The sequence below is a fragment of the Urocampus carinirostris genome, chromosome 3 (genome assembly GCF_059441175.1).
Source record: "Urocampus carinirostris isolate Australia breed hairy pipefish chromosome 3, RoL_Ucar_1.0, whole genome shotgun sequence".
Lineage (NCBI taxonomy): Eukaryota > Metazoa > Chordata > Actinopteri > Syngnathiformes > Syngnathidae > Urocampus > Urocampus carinirostris.
In genome coordinates this window covers 39,084,573-39,106,606 of record NC_142351.1, presented here as the reverse complement: position 1 = coordinate 39,106,606, position 22,034 = coordinate 39,084,573, and the positions used below count along the sequence as shown (strand labels likewise).

At 40.0% G+C, this 22,034-nt stretch overlaps 1 pseudogene across 1 annotated transcript; it reads left to right on the top strand.

Moving 5' to 3' along the window:
* The first annotated feature begins 271 nt into the window (after positions 1-271).
* On the top strand, positions 272-18,705 carry LOC148369656 (uncharacterized; annotated as a pseudogene). The gene is made up of 3 exons (XR_015850030.1): positions 272-671; positions 10,128-10,442; positions 17,086-18,705. The product of XR_015850030.1 is annotated as an uncharacterized LOC148369656 (transcript).
* The last annotated feature ends 3,329 nt before the right edge of the window (positions 18,706-22,034 follow it).

Here is a 22,034-nt window from a genome sequence, read left to right as displayed (position 1 = left end):
TTAAATAACTTTGTGTCATAATTAGTGCCTTGTAGTGGTAAAAAAAATGTATTCGTTGGACAAAAATAATAAGGAATCTAACTGTTGGACTTGAGTAATAAGGATACTTTTACAATATTTAAGGCGTATGGGAGGATAATTTGAGGAATGGATACATTTTTCCCTAACAACAGGGAGCGGTAATGCATCAAAGTAATAGATGCCAACCGCCATTGAACTCGAAGAAGACAAATATACGACGTTATTCCCATCCCACAATTCATTGCGATCGTGTTTTGAATGAGAAGTTGACATGGCCGCCGCAGCAATCGCCGAAAAAAAAATAAACAAACTGCCAAATTTTCGGTATTAAATCTACAACTACTTAAGCCTGATAGCAGGATAATTTCAAGGTCATTTTTCTTAGGTCTATACTCTGCGTAGTTATTGCCTTTTTACTCCCGACCGACATTTTCCTTGACCACTAGAGTCGGTCTGACCTCGTAACGTTCCGCTCCAGCTGCATGCAAAAATGTTTATTTAACTTGGTAAAAAGCAAGCGTGAGCTTCAAATGCGGAGAAAATGTGCTCGAACGAGAAAGGAAATTTCAAAGAAGAGATTGTGACCGAGCAAGAATGTGGACGGCCGGACTATGATACCAAGCAACTCCGAGTTGTGCTGAACAGAGCAGGTTGGTCATTCTAGTTTCTGCAATATCATTGACAGCGAACATTTGACTATTAATGTCCACTGTATGATATTTTGTTTGGGTGGGACCTGGGCTTCTCTCTCGCTGATTCTTTCAAAACTATACATTATAAACGCTGAAAGTTTATGTAAAAAAGAAACACTGAAAGTTTATATAAAAAAGAAACACTTTTGCTGTATTTATGGTCTAGCGGATTTTACACAACCCCGTAGAAGTGGTCTTAAGACAGACTTATATTATCCAGCTTATGAGTCATGTTGACCTCATATCTACACTACTTTACTTTTTTCCTTATTTGTGGAAGCCTGGTCGAAAAATAAGAAGCTTTTGGGCCACGCTGTGTCTGTGTAGCTTGTGTACTTCTTTGTGCTTGGTAGCACTCTTTGTTGGTTGCAACCCAAAATGTTGAAAGAGCCATTGGACTAGTAATCCATTAATCTAATGATTATTTTTTTTCGATGATTCTTATTTTTTTAAAAACACGTTATTAATTTCCTCTTCTTTATGAATATATTGAAATGTATACGATATTAAACGATGAAATGAAATGATCTGCATTTATTTAGCGCTTTTCAAGTCAAGACTTCCCAAAGCGCTTTATAGTGTGCTTCGCATTTCCCAATAGCGGCCGTGCAGCCATGTAAGGCGCTAACCTGCTTATTGGGGGCATTAGGGGTTCAGTGTCTTACACAAGGACACTTCGACATGTAACATGGAGGAGCCGGGATTCGAACTGCGATCTCTTGATCCCAAGAAGAGCGCTCTACCTCCTGAGCCACTGCCGCCCCGATAAAAATGTTTGTCAAATAACGAACAAAAATAAATAAAAATGTATGTTATATACCTGCAAATTATATATTATGAAGGGCAAGCAAAGCATCTTTGTTGTTTAAGGGACATGAGCTTTTGGAACAAGAAATCATTGCAGATGTGAAAACCCAGTAACATGATTTTCAACATTAAGAGGCTAAAAATAATCACTATCACCTTTGCTCACTAATTCAGCCACTCTTCCTTGTTTGAGAACTTTCTATTACAATGCAAACATATGAGCATGTCAATGAGGATCATGTTGAGGATGCTTTCAGTGAGAACAGCTGCTTGATGTGGCGTGCATGATATAAAAGGGTAAATGGTCTGCATTTATAAAGCGCTTTTCAAGTCAATGAATACCTGAAAGTCAATTTTCATGCTTAATCTTAAACTTATTAACACCGTTGTGTGCAAGTTGAGTATTTTTTATATAAAGGACAATTAAACAGTGCTTATGATGATTTAACTGAAATAAAAAGTATCTATTGCGCACAGTCATTAATTAGCTAAAAGCAAACGCTAACATCAGCGAGCCATCAGAGACGAAGGTTATGTTTCCACACTTAAAATAACAAACTAAAAAAGACAAATGATGTAGTGACTTACCCTTTTAGAGAGTTCGCTTCACCCTCATCGGTGACTGCATGTTTTGGTATTGATTGCTGTGTCACCATTGTGGTGCACCCTTGTCATATCACCTTTGCCAGGCTTGCAAGTCACACACTTATTTGTTTTGTGAAGTGTGAGAAAACTCCACACTTTACAAAACAAATATATTACAGGCAGCACGGCGGATGAGTGGTTGCCACATCCGCGGCACAGTTCGGAGGTCATGGGATCAAATCCAGCTACCAGCCTTCTTGTGTGGAGTTTCCATGTTCTACCCGTGCTTGCGTGGGGTTCTTCCGGGTTCTCCGGTTTCCTTCAACATTCAAAAAACATGCATGTCTGGTCATTTGGCTGGTCCGAATTGTCCCTTGGTTTGAATGAGTAAGTGAATTAATTGTCCATCTCTGTGTGCCCCGCGACTGGCTGACAACCATATGGATGTACATTATATCTATATGTGTGTGTGTGTGTGTGTATAGAAATATATATATATATATATATATATATATATATATATATATATATATATAATCATCTCATTTCATTAGCCGTACCGCTTATCCTCATTAGGGGTCGCGGGGGGGGGGCTGGAGCCCATCCCAGCCATCTCCAGGCAGTGGGCAGGGGACACCCTGAACTGGTTGCCAGCCAATCGCAGGGCACACAGGGACAGACAACACATTCGCTCATTCACACCGAGGGACAATTTGGACTGGCCAATTCACCTGAAATGCATGTTTTTGGAACGTGGGAGGAAACCGGAGTGCCCGGAGGAAACCCACGCAAGCACGGGGAGAACATACAAACTCCGCACAGGTAGTCTGGAGCTGGATTTGAACCCACGCAGGAGGTTCCCATGGCATGAACTGTGCCGCACAATCGCTAACCACTGCGCCTCCGTGCTGTCATATATATATATATATATATATATTATATATATGTATATATTTATGGGCAGCATGGCGACGCAGTGGTTAGCGCGTGTGCGGCACAGTTCTAAGGTCTTGGGAACCTCCTGTGTGGGTTCAAATCCAGCTACCGGACTTCCTGTGCGGAGTTTGTATGTTCTCCCCGTGCTTGCGTGGGTTTCCTCCGGGCACTCCGGTTTCCTCCCACATTTCAAAGACATGCATTTCAGGTGGATTGGCCAGTCCAAATTGTCCATAGGTATGAATGAGCGAGTGAGTTGTCTGTCCCTGAGTGCCCTGCGATTGGCTGGCAACCAGTTCAGAGTGTCCCCTGCCCACTGCCTGATGATTGCTGGGATGGGCTCCAGCCCCGCACCGCGACCCTACTGAGGATAAGCGGTGCAGCTAATGAGATGAGATATATATATATATATATATATATATATATATATATATATATCATAAATTGCTTCACTGCTATATTTTGTATGTTTAAGGCTTGTGTAAGTAACCTGTATTGGTTTTTACTATAAAATAAATATTGGACAAAATAATACACTCTATAAAGATAAACAAAGTGAAGTTTAACTTACTTGTGGGAGATGGGCTTTTAGAGTTAGGCGCCTTCCTCCTCCGTGGTAAAAAGTGGGCGAAAAAAAGCAATCAAACCATTTTCTCAACGCATCAATCTTTCTTATTCTACTTACATTTCAAAAGAACTGGCTCGCCTCTTCTTTACACTTTACACCAACCATATTGAATGGATGCACGAGATATTAAACAATACAAATGTCAAAGTTCTTAGCGTGCTGGACATACGGTATAGAATGTTTACACAGAAAAACTAGGGAGAGGAAGTGGATTTCATCATTGGGGTGGATGCTGAGTGACCTCTCATAGCGTCACCACACGGCGGTCAAGAATGAGGGAGGTGACTGGCGCATACAACATGATAGAAAATAAAGTTGCAAAGTGCACATCTTGTAAACTAGAACTATAGAGTGCAGTAAACCATGTGTTTTTTCAGACGATAGGGAGGGAGGTTCACCTTTTCTGAACAACATGTCCAGAAAGTCAAAACAACCTTTCAGAAGGTACTGATGTGGCAGGTAACTACCTGCGTGCAAGACGTGCCATCTCACTGTGCGACGCTTCATGTGTCCACTACCATTCCTTGGGAGAGTCCTCCATGCCAATATGAGTCTCTGCTTTGTAGCGCTCCAGACATTGCTCAATACTGTCCTCTTCATCGGAAGGAGACTCTTGTGCAAGCATGAGAGCTGATTCTTCACAGCCGGCTCAGGCATGACTTGGTTGTCATATCCTTATGTCTGCGTGGAAAGCCATCCAGTGTCGTCAGGTTTTGACAAAGAAGAGGTGGAGAATTGGCATTTGGCACATTTTTGGACATCAAGTGATATTTCTGACTGCATGTTCTACGGTGATAACTTCACACGGACAGGACACGCAGATTGTTTTGGTCTTGTCAAACGATCCATTTTGCAACTTTTTGAAACGAAACTTTTCGTTCAGAATTTTTGTTCGAATCAATTTCAGTGTTTCACACCAACAGAACACAACGAGTGAGCAGGCATCCCGCAACTCCAAACACTTGGGGAGTGCCTATTGTTTTTTTTCCGAGAACAAGCGGATCCTGTAGTTTTTCTAACGTTGCTGCTATATATGTATTAGGGTGGTCCTTAATGGGGGTCGAAATTTTTTTGGGGGAAATATTGGGCTCTGACCCCTCGCATATGTTCTTATATCGATAAAAACACACTGTGTGCAATTTTGAACAATTTGGATAATATTTAGAGGTAGCTCAACGACTTTGAAATTTCCCAAAATGGTAAAATTTTGGCAATTTTCGAGAAAAAACGGAAATCTTAACCCTATGTGTACGGCGTTTTAGAACATCCAATTTCAGTCCATTGCTTATAATTGTAACACAAGAAAAGTTACAAGTAAATATAACAATATTGTATTTATTTTTACCTCAACAGCCACCACCCTTTCGAGGTTTCATTCACTGTGCGTGATCGGCATTTCCAAATAACATCCAAATTTGGGCGTCAATAAAATGAACTTAATTTGCAACTTCACCAACACATATCATGTGCATTATGCAAAACAGTGTGAAAACAAATCTTACAGTTTGATGTGCATACAGTACAAAAACAATATGATAAGTGAAAATAGAAACAAGCCAACACCAAACAGTCTACCGAGTAAGAGTCGAATAATAATTTCCAAATCACCAGTTCAGAGTTCACATAAAACAGACCGATTGTCTTTGGAAAAACAATGCGTTTGCTCTCAGTTCAGCAATTACCTCAACGAATCATTAAGTTTATCATTGTAACATAGCCTATCATCAAATGTTGTGTTTGTTCACAAAGTGTTCATTTCTGTTTCACGATGGTCTGTTTTTGAGTATTCGGGAACCTTTTGCGATGTTCTGCAATCACCAGTAACAGGTACTGTAATTGTTCTTCATTGTGGGTGAGACGACCATTGAAGTTTTGAATCAGTGCGACGCCTCGCTCTGCGTGGTCATTGATGACAGACAATGCTTTCACCTTGTCACATGCCTCTCTATAATCAATGCGGCCATTCCATGTGGTCGGTTCTGCATCCAAGAAGCTGGTGGAGATCTCGAGAAGCTGCAGCAGCTTGATGGTATTAGTGGTTGCAAAATCTGCGAGTTTCTTGTCATTGACGCACTTCAGATCCACCTGGCCTTTAACTTCTGGTTCTTCCGCTCCTGGGGTTGACTTCATGGCACTCGAGATTTCAGTTTTCGTTCAATGCGATACGTCGGGATCAAAAAGGGACAAGCCAACAAGGACTTCAAAAAGATACCAGAGATGAGTTGCAAACTTTTTGCTTGTCGCTTGAGAGATGGCTTTGTTGATGTTCCCATAGTTCACCAGGTCCTTTAGAAAAGCGAGATCATGGCGAGGAGCACTGGCTGCCACAGGACACAGGAACCAAGCCTTAACATATATCCTAGCATAGAAAAGACACACGTCACGAAGACCTTTTTCCTCACGGGCAGTCAGTCGGAACTGGTGTCGAAACATCCACACCTTGAATGAATATATCACCTTGGCCATCCATCTCGCCTGATGCATCGCCCCTGGTGCCATAAACTTCACTTCTCGCTCAGGTATGCCTCCGAGATAGACAAGAACAAGCTCGAGCAACTCCCGGTAGTCGTCTCTTGGTTGGTTCGCTTGAAGGGTTTCAGAAATGAAACCGTTGAGGCTGTCTCTAACATCTGCGATGTTCTGTCTGGTGTACTCATCACTGTTTGCATTCTGAAAGTCACTGGAGTCGATGAAGCTCCATTGCGTTTTAAATTGCTCGAAGATTTGGATTTCTGGACTAGAAGACGATCCCATGCACATCCAAAATGCACAACCTGCAATAAGCTCCATGACATGGTGACGGCATCCCAAGTGCATCAGGTCACGGCCAAGCATCTGCTCCAAAAGCACGCAAGCTCCGGATTGGCGACCGGTGTTGGAACTGGTTGTGTCGAAGCACATACCCTTCACCTGATCAGATATACCCCACTGATTTAAGGTGTCTGTCACAGCACGAGCCTGTTCCTGTCCCGTGCCGGATCCAAGTTTCGGTACAGCCAAGAGTTGTGAAATTCCAGGTCCAGACACTAAAACTGGTAGCCGATCTACCTTCTCGGAGCCAGTCAAATCACGAAGAAGTTTACCATCCCAGTGAACAACCAGTTGAGCTTTTGGATCAAAGGCATGCTTAATAGCTGTGGCCTGTGTTTTTCTGTGTTCATGCCGCTGTCGCCGAATTGAGCTTCGATTTAAAGAGAATTCTGAGAGATCATGTCCCAAACTCTTTGCTGTCTCACTGACAAGAAGCATTGCTTTCCTATCGGAAATACCGGTTCGATCCAGACTAGACGACAGCTCTGGGGAGATGATTTGCTTTCTGCCTCTTTTAGATTGGTTGGTATCGGAAGTTGAGCTACTGCAGGCAACGCTGTCTGGAGAAAAGTTGCCAGACTCCTCCTCATCCGAAGTTTCACTGCTGCCCTCCAATGTCACTGATTGACTCATCGCCTCAATTTCTTGATCGGATCTACGCTTTCTGGTTTCCTCTTTACACTAGGTCTGATATAATGTGCGAAAAATCCTTATTTTTCATACCAAAATTTCAGAGGCCTTGAGCGACCTCTAAATATCCTTTGATTTTGATGAAACTTTGCCTAATTACGTTTTGTATATATTGGAACATATTCAAGGGGTCAGAGCATGAAATTTTAAAAGTCGAAAAATAAGGACCACCCTAATATGTATATATGTATATATATAAATATATACAGTGAAGAAAAGTATTTGAACACTATGCTATTTCGCTATTTCTCCCACTTAAAAATGATGGAGTCGTCTGAAATTTTCATCGTAGCTGTATGTCCACGGTGAGAGAGATAAACTAATGAGAAAAATCCAGAAATCACAATGCGTGATTTTTTTTAACAATTTACTTCTGTGATACAGCTGCAAATACGTCTTTAAACGCCTCTGTATCATCTAGAATTATGACCCTGAAAGACCTGTTGGTCCCCATTTGAAGTCCACCTGCACTCCATGTATCATCCTGAAACAGATACCTCTGTTTTAGGTCGTTAGCTGCATAAAGATACCTGTCCACCCCAAACAATAAGTAAAACTTGTACCATGGCGGAGACCAAAGAGCTGTCCAAAGACACCAGAGAAAAAAATTGTACACCTCCTCAAGGCTGAAAAGGGCTACCGTGCAGTTGCCAAGGAGCTTGTTGAAAAAAAGGTCCACGGTTGAAGCAATCATTAGAAAATGGAAGACGCTTAACATGACTCTCAATCGGAGTTGAGGGCCATGCAAGATATCACCTCGTGGGGTCAATGATTCTAAAAAAAGGTGAGGAATCAGCCCGGAACTACACGACAGGAGTTGGTCAATGACCTGAAAAGAGCTGGGACCACCGTTTTCAAGTTTACTGTGGGTAGTACACAAAGGTTCCCTTGCTTAAACCAGCACATGTCAAGGCCCGTCTTAAGTTTGCATATGACCATTTGGATGATACAGAGGAAACATGGGAGAAAGTTTTGTGGTCAGATGAGACTAAAATAGAACTTTTAGGTCATAATTCCACTAAGTGTGTTTGGAGAAAGAAGAATGAAGAGTACAATCAGGAGAACACCACCCCTACTCTGAAGCATGAGGGTGGTAGCATCATGCTTTGGGGGTGTTTTTCTGCACATGGGACAGGACGAGTGGACTGCATTAAAGAGAGGATGACTGGGGCCGTGTATTGTGAGATTTTGGGGAACTAGCTTCTTCCCTTAGTCAGAGGATTGAAGATGGGTTGTGGCTGGGTCTTCCAACACAACTACCCAAAGCACACAGCCAGGAAAACCAAGGAGGGGCTCCGTAAGAAGCATATCAAGGTTCAAGCATGACCCAGACAGTCTCCAGACCTAAACCCCATCAAAAATCTTTGGTGGGAGCTCAAAGTCTGTGTTTCTTAGCAACAGCCCAGAAACCTGACTAATCTAGAGATGATTTGTGCGGAGGAGTGGGCCAAGATCCCTCCTGCAGTGTGTGCAAACCTGGTGAAAGACAACAGGAAACGTTAGACCTCTGTAATAGCAAACAAGGGATACTCTACCAAATGTTAACATTCATATTCTCATGTGTTTAAAAACTTATTTGCAGCTATATCACACAAATAAATCATTAGAAAATTCTGCCTTGTGATCTCTGGATTTTTCTTTTGAGTTTATCTCTCTCACAGTTGACATGCACCTACGATGAAAATTTCAGACCCCTCCATAATTTCTAAGTTGGAGAAATAACAAAATAGCAGGGTGTTCAAATACTGATTTACTTCACTGTATATATATTTTTTTTTATACAGTGGGACCTCGGGTATCGCGGTTAATGGGGACCAAAACCACCCGCGAAAAGTGAAAATCTGCGAAGTAGCGACGCCCCTTCAAAAATGCTTAAAAAAAAGATGTATTTATTTTTATAAAATTATTTTATTATTATTATTTTTTAGACCTGCGAAGCTCTGAACCCGTGAACGTGGAGCCACGAAGTAGCGACGCCACTTCAAAAATGCTTAAAAAATAAAATAATTATATATATATATATATATATATATATATATATATATATATATATATTTTAGATATTTTATTTTATTATTATTATTTTTTAGGCCCGCGAAGCTCTTAATCCGCGAACGTCGAAGCGCGAAGTAGCGAGGTCCCACTGTGTATATATATATATATATATATATATATATATATATATATATATATATACACACACACAAACACATTTATTTATTTTTTCATAGGGTCGATGCACCAACATAACCACAAGCTGATTTGTTAAAAACATCCGCCTGCCTTGCTGGTGACGTGGTGACGCTTCCCCTTCAAATGGAGTCGAGCTTGTATTACACAGCCACCCGGAACAGTGTAAAGCAGCAAAGCAATGCATCGAAGTTCATCTTGTCACTGGTGAACTCGCACCAGCTTCTCGTTGAAATGTAATATATATTCTACACATTTTTACAGCACTCGAAAAAGTTAAAAAATTTTATGCCATGTTTATCCTCCTACAAATACCATATTCATGTATAAACATCTTTGGGAAAGCGCCAGTGGCATTGATGGGTCAAATATTACAGTTTTAAATCAGCCCCCTGTTCAAAATAAAACCCAAGGCCTGTGAGTCAGAAAGTTTGCCCATCAGAACCTACACCATTAGTTGAGATATTGAGACCGGAAGTCCTTTCTAGCTGTCTAGTGCTTCTCTTATTATTTTTATTTAATGTTGACTGTATATTGTCTGTTGATACCATTGTACCATCCATTGCAGCCTGGTCCTCCCGGAAGAGGGATTACCTCATGCGCGATCCCTTCTCAAGGTCTCTTGATTTTCCTTGTCCTGAGTTTTTTTTTAGCTTTTCCTTGCCGTCGTGTTGGTTTCAGAGCAGGGAATGTAATAGTGGTGGTTGTGCAGCCCTTTTGTAGTTAAAGGCTATACAAATAAATGTGACCTTAATTGTGTCTTACAGACGTCAGTGAAAAATATCTCCCTACTGCGTGGCAGAAACCAGAGTTGCCTGGCGTTAAAATTGAGGACGAAGGAGATTTCCAGCCTGATCACGTTAACCAGGAGGCGCAGGATGTGAAGCATGTTTGTGTTAAAGAAGAGGGCGATTTTGCAGTGATGGTAGTGGCTGGGGTCCATTCAACCATCAAAGATCAAGGTCAGCATGAAGAAAACAATTGGCAGGAGCCTCTAGGCTTCAGCTCTTTTCAACATGTGACAACAGATGATGACTGCACGCTCGACTCTGCAAACACTAAAAGCTACAAACAGTCTGAAGGTGATAACACATGTTCTCAGTGTGGGAAAACGTTTCGACACAAGTCTTATATGAGGTTGCATATGAAAGTTCACACTGGTGAGAAGCCTTTTGCCTGCTCAGTTTGCGGTCATAGATTTAGCCTTAAGAAAAACCTAATAAGGCATACTAGAACCCACACTGGGGAGAAACCGTTTTCCTGCTCAGTTTGCAGTCAAAAATTCAGCAGAAAGAATTGCTTGGACTTACACACAAGAATCCACACGGGTGAGAAACCTTTCAATTGTTTAGTGTGTGGTAAAATATTCAGCCACAAAGTAAATTTGAAATCACACACACTAACCCACACGGGTGAGAGACCTTTTGTCTGCTCAGTTTGTGGTAAAAGATTCGCTCAGAATGGGACCTTAAAATCACACACAAGAACCCACACTGGCGAGAAGCCTTTTACTTGCTCAGTTTGTGGTCAAAGGTTCACTCAAAATGCGAGCTTAAAATCACACGAAATTATTCACACGGGAGAGAAACCCTTTTCTTGCACAGTTTGTGGTCAAAGATTCTCAAAGAGTGGGAGCTTAAAAAGCCACAGAAAAACCCACACTGGTGAGAAGCCTTTTGCCTGTTCAGTTTGTGGTAAACGATTTACTCAGAATGGGAGCCTAAAATCACACAAAATAACCCACACTGGTGAGAAGCCCTTTACCTGTTCGCATTGTGGTCAAAGATTCAGCTGGAAGTATGCTTTAAAATTACACACAAGAACCCACACTGGTGAGAAGCCCTTTGCCTGCTCAGTTTGTGGTAAAAGGTTCACTGAAAGTGGGCACTTAAAAAGCCATACAAGAACCCACACTGGCGAGAAGCCTTTTGGATGCTCAGTTTGTGGTAAATCATTCACTAAGAGTTGGGACTTAAAAAAACACGTAAGAACCCACACTGGTGAAAATCCTATTATTTGCTCAGTTTGCGGTCAAAGATTCTCAAATAAAGCTAAAGACCAGGGTCACAAGTGTGCATGCAAAACTAGCATTGATCCTTCTGCTTGACGTAATGCAATTTCTTGCATTTCCATTTTTTGTTATGTCTACAAATCAAAATGATATTTTCCAAAATTTATTGGAGATATCACTGTGATTGAATACACCTAGATTGTGTACATTTTTTTTTACCTGTAATCAAAGTATCAGGACTTTTCATGTGGATTTAATTATTTTGCATCACATTATTGTTATTTTGAGTTTGTGGCTGGACTTTTTTTAAGATAAATTGAGAGATGATAATTTCCATACTAGATGTGTTTTGAACTTAATCTGTTCACACAACTTCGTACATTAAGGATTGCACTCGTGATATGTCAAAAGTCATTTCTTCATTTGAGTTTTTTTTCTTTTGTTTTTAAAATGTATAATTTGTGTAAATTGTCCTAGTTGTTAAGTGGACACAAGATTTTGTCATTTCAATCTTATCACATTGTTCCTTCATAATTTAACAGTGACTTTGTCCCTGAAGTAAAAGGAGGAAAACTCAATTGCCAACATCATGTTAAGAAATGTCTTATGTGCTGAAGACGACCGTGTTCGCCATTGACCATTCTTAATCATGTGACAAAATCCGGGCAACCCCACTAGTGGCGGCCATACTGATTGGGTGTTGAACAGTATGTTTACCTGCTTTCAATATGAAAATGGTATTTCCCGGGCTGCCGTGAATGCATTGACTTAAGTAGAAGGCAGACAACAAAACTGCGCAACTCATCTCAATAGAGTACAAGGTAAATATATATACACATATACACAGGTGGGTAGGGTTACTTTAACCGGATTACTTTCAATTACTTTTGGATTACTCCAATACCAAATATGCTAATAAAAGACAAAAGAAACTAAATATGAATAAAATTATGACTCACAACACGTGGTAAGCTTTCTCTCTCTTTGATCTCCGGTAAAACTAACATAAAATGCGACAAACAAAATGAAAATAAATCCAAACAGCTTGCCAACATCATTTTTGCCGTTCCATGTATTCCGTTACTCCCCCAAGCCTGCACAAAATTTAGTAATTTAGTTTCTTTTTTCTTTTATTAGCATATTTGGTATTGGGGTAATCCAAAAGTAATTGAAAGTAATCCAGTTAAAGTAACCCTACCCAACCCTGTATGTATGTATGTATATATATATATATATATATATATATATATATATATATATATATAATGTGTTTTTTTTCGGGGCAGGACCCACTTAAAGGGAGACTGAGGACAAGAGTGGCACCAAAACAACAATATATTACTTTTTACCATAAAGTGCAGTGGTTAGCACATTTGCCTGACAAGCGAAAGGTCCCCGGTTCGAGGCCAAGTGGAAACATAAGTTGGCCTGGAGAGGGATGGGCGCAACCGGCTGTACATGCCCAAGACACCCTACAAGAAATGTCGCCCCTACCACCCTAGTATTTTTATGCCTTTTCAGAAAAATGCCTACTTAACTTTTTTTTTTTTTTTTTTTTTTTTTTTTTAAGTCAAGATGAAATGCTGTTATTATTGTTATCTGCGATATTATTGTTTGACCGACTTGAACTGCAGCTTTCTATGGGAACCTGAATTATGCAAGACTCTTAATTTGGCCCAAAAAGTGAGTTATGCACTTATTTTATTGGTCTAAAGATATGTTATTGATGTTTGTAACATTTTTGTTTGGCAAACCCTTGCCACAGCTTGCCCACCCCTGATCTAGAACCTGCTGCATCGGTCGAGAATTTGAGACCAGAAGCTTGTTGTTGATGCCAACTGGACCTTTTGCATACTTTCTTTTATTCCCCATAACAACCCACACTGGGGAGAAGCCTTTTTCCTGCACAGTTTGCGGTCAAAAGAGGAAAAATAAATTGCCCAAATCATGTAAAGACATGTCCTATGTGCTGAAGTGGTTTATAATGACCATTCGTTTTTCCCTTTTAGTACCAAAAGAACACCTTAAAGATGTTTCTGAAACACTGCATTCATCGTTTTTATTTGTTTCATGTGTTTTTTACGAAGTCAATGCAATCTGATGTTATTTAGTGTAATCCTGAAAAAATAAAGTAACTATTAACCATTGTTTTGTACTTGGTTTGTCCTTGACCCAAAAAGTTAATCTTTTTCTATTTATTTTCAAGTGCTACCATAGCATCTTATTCCTTGCATCTTGGGAGTGTTTGTAACCCCATTTGAAAGGCAGTTGGAAATAAATGAATACAACAATAATTCCACATTTAATAAAAACAAGTATAATGGACCGGCGTCGCTGGTTTCTACTTGGGCAAAGTTGTTGGGGCCGTGGCTTGTTGAAAAAGTGCCAAGGAGCCACTAGGGAGTGCCAAAGAGCCGCATGGGCGCATGTAGCTCCAATGCCGCTTGTACACGAAAGCAGATGTTTTATCAAATTTGTTTGTATTCATCGGGGGTGCCTTGACACGGAACCAAGCTAAAGACCCTTCCAGAAGCCTAAAGTACAACTGTGTACATTAAAAAAAAAAAAACAGTTTGGCCGTTGTGTAGTTTGTTAGTCACACACGAATACACACGGGCTCACAAACGCACGAATATACCTGTAAATAGCAAACATTTTATAAATAGTTTGTCAAATGTGAAAATGTTACTGTTTTTAATTGTTGGGTAATATTTGAAGGTGAAAGACATTTCCGATGTCTCGCTGCATGAGACAACATTCGTTAACATAAGTTCTGATAGGTCGGTATTTCTTGAAAAATCAAATGTTTCTTCTTTTAAATACACTTGTGTGTCTATTGTAGCCTCCATAGTGGTAGAAAATGTTATTCATCAGAAAAAAATGAATAACCACTAAAATAATTGTTGGACTTGAGTAATAACTATACTTTTTCAATATTTAAGGGTTATGGGAGGATAATTTGATAATTTTGCCAAATGTCCGGTGTACAATCTACAACTTAAGCTTGACAGCAGGATCACTTTAATATAATTACTATCAAGGCTGTATTCTGCGTAGTTACTGCCTTTTTGCTCCTTTTAGATTAGTGAAATAGGTCACTAAGTATGTTTTCAATATCGCATGAGTTTTCTAGCTATATTAGTTTTATTATTTAATCATCACACCATTACTTTGATCATCATACGATTCATTAAGTTATAAACGCACATCATATTTATCCACATATTTTACTTAAGTATTTACGTGCTGTATTCATAAAAATGTATCCTTTTATATCAGTGTACTTTCCCAGCCATGGTCTTGGCCTTATCTTATCATACAACCCTGAAGATTCAGCTGTGTACAGTGTTAATCTCCGGTCTATTGAGTCCTTGTAATGTGAGTCCCCGGAAGTGTATGTCAGAGTTTCATGTTCCATTTTTGCAAATCCACACCTGCAAATCTGATAAGAGAGAGGGGATGGGGGGACGGCATTCTTGTGTTCGTTCTTGTGCGCCTTCACTCTCTACCGACATTTTCGTTTTCCACTGGAGTCGGTCGGTCTGACCTTGTAGCGTTCCTCTCCAACCGCGTGCAAAAATGTCTATTTAACATGGTAAAAAGCAAGCGTGAGGTTCAAACGCGGAGAAAATGTGCTCAAGCGAGAAACGACATGTAGAAAAGGAGCTTGGGGAAGCACAAGAGGAGACTGTGACTGAGCAAGAACGTGGACGGCCGGAAGATGATACCAAGCTGCTCCGAGTTTTGTTGAACGGATCAGGTTGGTCATTCTAGTTTGTGCAATATCATTGACAGCTAACATTTGACTATTAATGTCCACTGTATGATATTTTGTTTTTGTTTGTTTGTGTTTGTTTTGCTGATCCTATCAAAACTACATGATAAACGCCTAAACTTTAAGTAAAAAAGAAACACTTTTTCTGTAATTATGTGCTTGCGGATTTTACACAACCATGTGGAAGTGGTCTTTAGAAGGACTTTAGGTGGGATATTGTACAACTTATGAGTCATGATGACCTCACACCCATACTGCTTTCCTTTTTTTCCTAATTTGTGAAAGCCTGGGTAAAAATAAGAAGAAAATGTTGCTTTTGGGTCACGCTGAGTTTGTGTAGTTTTTTTTGCTTCTTTGTGCTCTGTAGCACTCATTGTTGGTTGCACTAAACCAGGGTTAGGCCATCCAAATGTTGAAAGAGCCATTGGACTAGCAATCGATTAATCTGATGATTATTTTTTCGATGAATTGCATTTTAAAAAAAAACACATTAATTTCCTCTTCTTTATTGAAATTTTGTGGATAAATGAGAAAATTATGCACAAAATAGAATATTCTTACAATATTGATAATATTCTAAATTGTAAATGGTCTGCATTTATATAGCGCTTTTCAAGTCAATGAAGACCTCCCAAAGCGCTTTACAATGTGCTTCACACTTACCAATTCACACACACACTCACACACCAATAGGGAGTCAGCCATGCAAGGCGCCTCTGCTTATTGGGGGCATTAGGGATTCAGTATCTTGCCCAAGGACACTTCGACATATAACCCGGAGGAGCCGGAAATTGAACCTGCGGTGCTTACATTTTATATATAATATATATATATATAAGTGTGTGTGTGAAAGGAATTTTTCTAGCTTTAATATTGATAATCATTAGGATTGAATCAAATTATTCTTTATTGCAATCAGTACACAACTTTGCCTCTAGATATTGCGGTTCTCCCACCATAAATCTTTTTTATTTTGGAGGATGCTAGAATTTCCTACACTGATAAAAATTAAGTTATTACTTTTAAGTTCTTTGAGTTCTGATATAAATGACTGATCCCAAGAAAATTGATTCAATAAACCAGGCAGATGGAAATAGAACACACAATTTCTTAACACAGAGTATTAATGATAGGGAAAAACAAAGGGAGTGGAAAGCGGGTAGGAAGAAGCCTTGGTGTCAACATTATTTTTAAATTTCGACCACAGGTTTTCATTTGGGTTTAAAACTGTTGCTATTTGCAGGCTATGACATTGACTTTCTCCAAGGAACGCGTTCACAGTTTTTGCTCTGTGGCTTGATGCATTGTCATCATGGAAAATGAGTTCATCATCCCCAAATCTTTAATACTTCTGACTGTGAACAGCCCACATCTTTGGCAACCATACCAGTAGAGTTACCTTCTTCAAGAAGTTTGACGATCCTGTCTTTGGTCTCAAGAGACATCTCTGTTGTTAGAGCCATGATTCTTGCCAATCCACTCAGTCCAGGAGCCCTCCGAGATGTGATAACTGCACTGTTTTAAATGCTGACTAACAAGCAGACTTAATCTAAGCCATGTGTTCAATTTGGGATTGAAATTTGACTCGGTATGTCCTTATTCTCTACTCAAGAGGCATTGATTTCAAATGTTTTCCCTCAGTACTTCCGTATTTATTTTCCTACACTTGCTGTATGAATGTAACATTTACTGACCGTTGCAATGTTTTTTCTCAATTTATTTAGTATTTCTGAATGCCAATATGATGCACTTTGGAATGACCTTACAGTTGTTTCATGTTTGTGATCTGAGTTTTTTGTATTGAATAAAATGTCTGAGTGAGGGCTTGCCCAAGACTGGTGATTCCATACTTTCTGCTAGGGGTTGTAATGGTGGTTTGATCGGCCCTTTTGTGGTTGAAGGCTTTACAAATAAATGTGACCTGAATTTTGTCTTACAGACGTCAGTGAAAAATATCTCTCTACTGCGTGGCAGAAACCAGAGTTGCCTGGCGTTAAAGTTGAGGACGAAGGAGATTTCAAGCCTCATCATGTTAAGCAGGAGACAGAGGATTTGGACCACGTTTGTGTTAAAGAAGAGGAAGATTGTACAGTGTTGCAAGTGGCTGGGGTCCATTCAACCATCAAAGATCAAGGTCAACATGGAGAAAACAATTGGATGGAGCCTCAAAGCTTCAGCTCCTTTCAACACGTGACAACAGATGATGACGACACCCTCAACTCCGCAAACAGAAAAAGTTACAAACAGTCTGAAGGTGATAACACATGTTCTCAGTGTGGGATAATGTTTCGACACAAGTCTGATATGAGGTTGCATATGAAAGTTCACACGGATGAGAAACCTTTTGCCTGCACAGTTTGCGTTAAAAAATTCAGCAGTAATAGAAGCTTAATAAAGCACACTAGAACCCACACTGGGGAGAAGCCGTTTGCCTGCTCAGTTTGTGGTAAAAGATTCGGCCAGAAAGTAAACTTGAAATCACACACACTAACCCACACTGGTGAGAGACCCTTTGTCTGCTTAGTTTGTGGAAAAAGATTCGCTCAGAATGGGACCTTAAAATCACACACAAGAACCCACACTGGCGAAAAGCCTTTTGCTTGCTCTGTTTGTGGTCAAACGTTCACTCAGAATGCGAGCTTAATTTCACACAAAATTATCCACACAGGTGAGAAACCTTTTTCCTGTACAGTTTGCGGTCAAAAATTCACCAGTAGTGGGAGCTTAAAAAGCCACAGAAGAACCCACACTGGCGAGAAGCCTTTTGCCTGCATAGTTTGTGGTAAAGTGTTCACTTACAGTAGGAGCTTAAAATCACACAAAATGACCCACACTGGTGAGAAGCCTTTTGCCTGCTCAGTTTGTGGTAAAAAATTCAGCTGGAAGTATGCTTTAAAATTACACACAAGAACCCACACTGGCGAGAAGCCCTTTGCTTGCTCAGTTTGCGGTCAAAGATTCCCCAAGAGTGAGAGCTTAAAACGCCACAGAAAAACCCACACTGGCGAGAAGCCTTTTGCCTGCTCAGTTTGTGGTAAACGATTTACTCAGAATTGGAGCTTAAAATCACATGAAATAACCCACACTGGTGAGAAGCCTTTTGCCTGCTCAGTTTGTGGTCAAAAATTCAGCTGTAAGTATGCTTTAACATTACACACAAGAAACCACACTGGTGAGAAGCCTTTTGCCTGTTTGGTTTGTGGTCAAAGGTTCAGCTGTAGGTATACATTAAAATTACACACAAGAATCCACAGTGGTGAGACGCCTTTTGTCTGCTCAGTTTGTGGGAAAACATTCACTCGGAGTGGTAACCTGAAAAACCACACAAGGATCCACACTGGTGAGAAGCCTTTTGTCTGCTCAGTTTGTGGTCAAAAATTCACCGAGAGTGGGCAGTTGAAAAACCACACAAGAACCCACACTGGTGAGAAGCCTTTTGCATGCCCTGTTTGTGGTAAAACATTCATTAAGAGTTGGGAATTAAACGTCCACACAAGAATCCACACTGGTGAGAAACCTTATGCATGTTCTATTTGTGGTAAAAAATTCCGTTATACACAAGACTTTAAAAAACACACAAGAACCCACACTGGTGAAAATAGTTTTTCTTGTTCAGTTTGCTGTCAAAGATTCTCCAGTAAAGCTAAAGCTCAGGGTCACAAATGTGCTTGTAAAACTAGCATTGATCATTCTGCTTGATGTGATACAGTTTCTTGCATTTAAATTTTTTTAAAATCAAGATGAGCTCTTCCAAGATGTATTGGAGCTCTTATTGGGATAAATTGAAGGATGAAAATTTCCATACGAGATGTGTTTTGAACTGAATCTGTTCACACAACTTCATACGTTAAAGATTGCACTTGTGATATGTCATTCCTTGATTTGATTTTTTTTTCTTTTGCTTTTAAAATGTATCGGTTCTGTAAACTGTCCAAGTCGTTAAGTGGACACAAGATTTTCTCCTTTCAATCTCATCACCTTGTTCCCCCATAATTAAACTGTGAATTTGTCTCTGAAATAAAAGGAGGAAAACTCAATTGCCAACATCATGTTAAGAAATTTGCTGAAGAGGACCGTGTTCGTCATTGACCTTTCTTAATCATTTGACAACATCCGGGCAACCCAACTAGTGGCGGCCATACTGATTCGGTGTAGAACGGAATGTTTACCAGCTGAAAAAGGAAAATGGTATTTCCCGGGCTGCTATAAATGCATTGACTTCAGTAAAAGAAGATGTACACACACACTCACAAAATTATATATAATCAAATGAGACTGGGTACGAGAGTGGCACCAAAACATCAATATATACATTTTTTTAACCATTTAGTGCTATGGTTAGCAAATTCGCCTCAGGATATTGTGGGACTGATGGGGATCACAATTGTGCACAGAATGAAAAAAAGAATAGAACTTTCAGGTTTTGTTCTTGAAGGCATAAGATTTAATTTGAGTTGTGGAGCCATTCTCAGTTTGACCTCTGGGGTCAGATAGAGGTCATGACCTTAATGTTATGATATTTCTATGCATTAAATTAGAAATGTCTGTGTATAACACCAAATTACGGAAGAAATGTAAATTACATTTAATTTTCCATATGCCTGGCTATAACAAAATCATATTTAATGACTAAAGGATAGTAAAGCAGTGGTACAGATTCTGCGGAATTTTCATTTTCCTATGTTTAACTCATTATTTCTCAACAGTGTAAGGTGGGGCAGAGGATGTGATTTTTCCGCACTCGGGACCTTCAAAACATGTGTTCTGCTCTCTTCTTCTCACTGCCTCAATACTGTCTAGCTGCATGGAAAATTAAACAGTAGACTGTTATCTCTGAAAGCCATGACAAGACAGAAGAGAGGAGTGGGGACCCAACGCAGGGTTGAACCAGGCACTCTAATGCCCAAAAAACTGTCTGTGGAGGAAAATAATGCAAAATTATTTGAATGTCTCCCTCTTCATATTTAAGATATACAAATGAACCCTGAGGAAGGACTCTATGCCACAAAAGGCAAAAGGGTCCTCTGTTCCCCTGTAGGAGGTGTTATTAATTGCCTGGTTCCATGCACTCACAAGGAAGCAGACACTCACCTCTTTCTTCATCTGGCAGATGCAGCCAACAAGGGAGCCAAGAAGGTGATCATGCAAACTGTTGACTCTTATGTGGTTATTTTGGCAATAATGTCTTTGAGAAAGTCAATCAAGAATAAATGTGGATTGCGTTTGAAGCTGGTAGTAATTTCTCGAATACAGCCAGCTTACATGCCAGCTTGCGAAACAAGGTGGCTGCTGCATTTGGTCACATCACTCGTTCAAAACATCTGGTATTTCATTCTTTCACCGGCTGTCATAAAACATCTTCATTCTGTGGTCGTGGTACAAAGACTGCCTGGGATACATGGCATGTATACCCAGAGGTCACAGAGCCTTTCCATGAAATGTTGCAGATGCTACAAAAGTTGAAGGAACACTTTATTTGCACTGGAACGTTTTGTCGTGCTCATCTATGACAGAACAAATGCATGAATGAGGCAAGGAAGTATCTTTCACCTAGAGATCAAAATAACTGGAAAACATTCCACCTAAACAGGATGCTTTGAGGCAACACATAGAAGAGCAATGTACCAGGCTAATACATGGAACCTTGCTTTGGTTCCTCAGCCATGTTTGCCCAGTCCATCAGAATGGGGATGGCTTGAAACTGTTGCTGGATGGCAGCCACTTTGGACAACATTCCCTGAAGCTTCACATTCTTGCTATGAACTTATGCATTGTGGTTGGAAAAAGGGTTGACTGGGCACTGTGCATGAGAAAAGGCAGCCTTAAAATGCACAGCACTCTGAACATGCTCTGGTGACTGCAGCGATTAAATCCGTGTTCTGTAGTTGCAGGAAGAGTTCTGAAGTAGCAGGCCAACATCATAATCCCCAAAGGTCATGGTTCTAGGAATAAATGTACATACTTTGTGTAACGTGCTCAACTGTTTACACTGCATATCAGCTTTCTGATCGTTGAAAACTCCTGGCTTAGATAAAGCTAAAACCTTAGCTTTGTTTTTCTTGATGTTTTAGTTCATGCGCTTAATCTGACCATGTGATTGTGGATGATAGACAGAACCGAATCAATGTTATAAACTAAACTTTTTCCAACAACCTTGAGATGTTTATTTTCTAAAAGAGTCCCGTTGTCAGATCTGATCATTTTGGAAACCCGTGCATTAGAATATATTGATCAACGAACTGCTTGATGACATTATTTGCTGTTTGCCATCCTGAAAATTATTCTATTTTGACCAATAGATACCTGTAGCCTAAAATTGTTGTATTTATGTCAGTATAATCCATTGAAATGCCCAGGGCAGAACCATTCTCGTCAGTGTCGTGCACTCTCTTTGTTGTACGCTTATAGTTATATCGAATGCCGACCTGCAATTTTCCAAAATAATTTTCAGAGTTTGCCTCATAAAAGGATGGTGTCAAGAACGAAGGTGTCTTAGCACATCATCAAATCCTATATGGCATGTTCCGAGGGCTTCAGAAATCAGCTTTTTTAATTGTATCTGAGAAGGAACGTACTTACCATGAATAAGCCATAAGTCATTCTCCCTCTCTGATATCCCCTGTGGATTTCCGCACACTCTTTAGTTCAGGACTTACCTTTTCTGCCATCGCTTGTCTCCAATAATACCTCCTGGGAGCCGGGGTTGGCGCCAATATTTTTGCTCATTGAAATGATTGGCGGCCCAAAATCCTCTCTTCAAACCCTGTTTCTGTGGGTAGGGTTACTGCAAATCTCAGATTGTTAGCTTTTGTTACCTTTGAAGTACCATCCATGAGTGAAAAGAATCAAGTTTTTTGTACACAACAGTGTGGATTTATGGCCCCATGG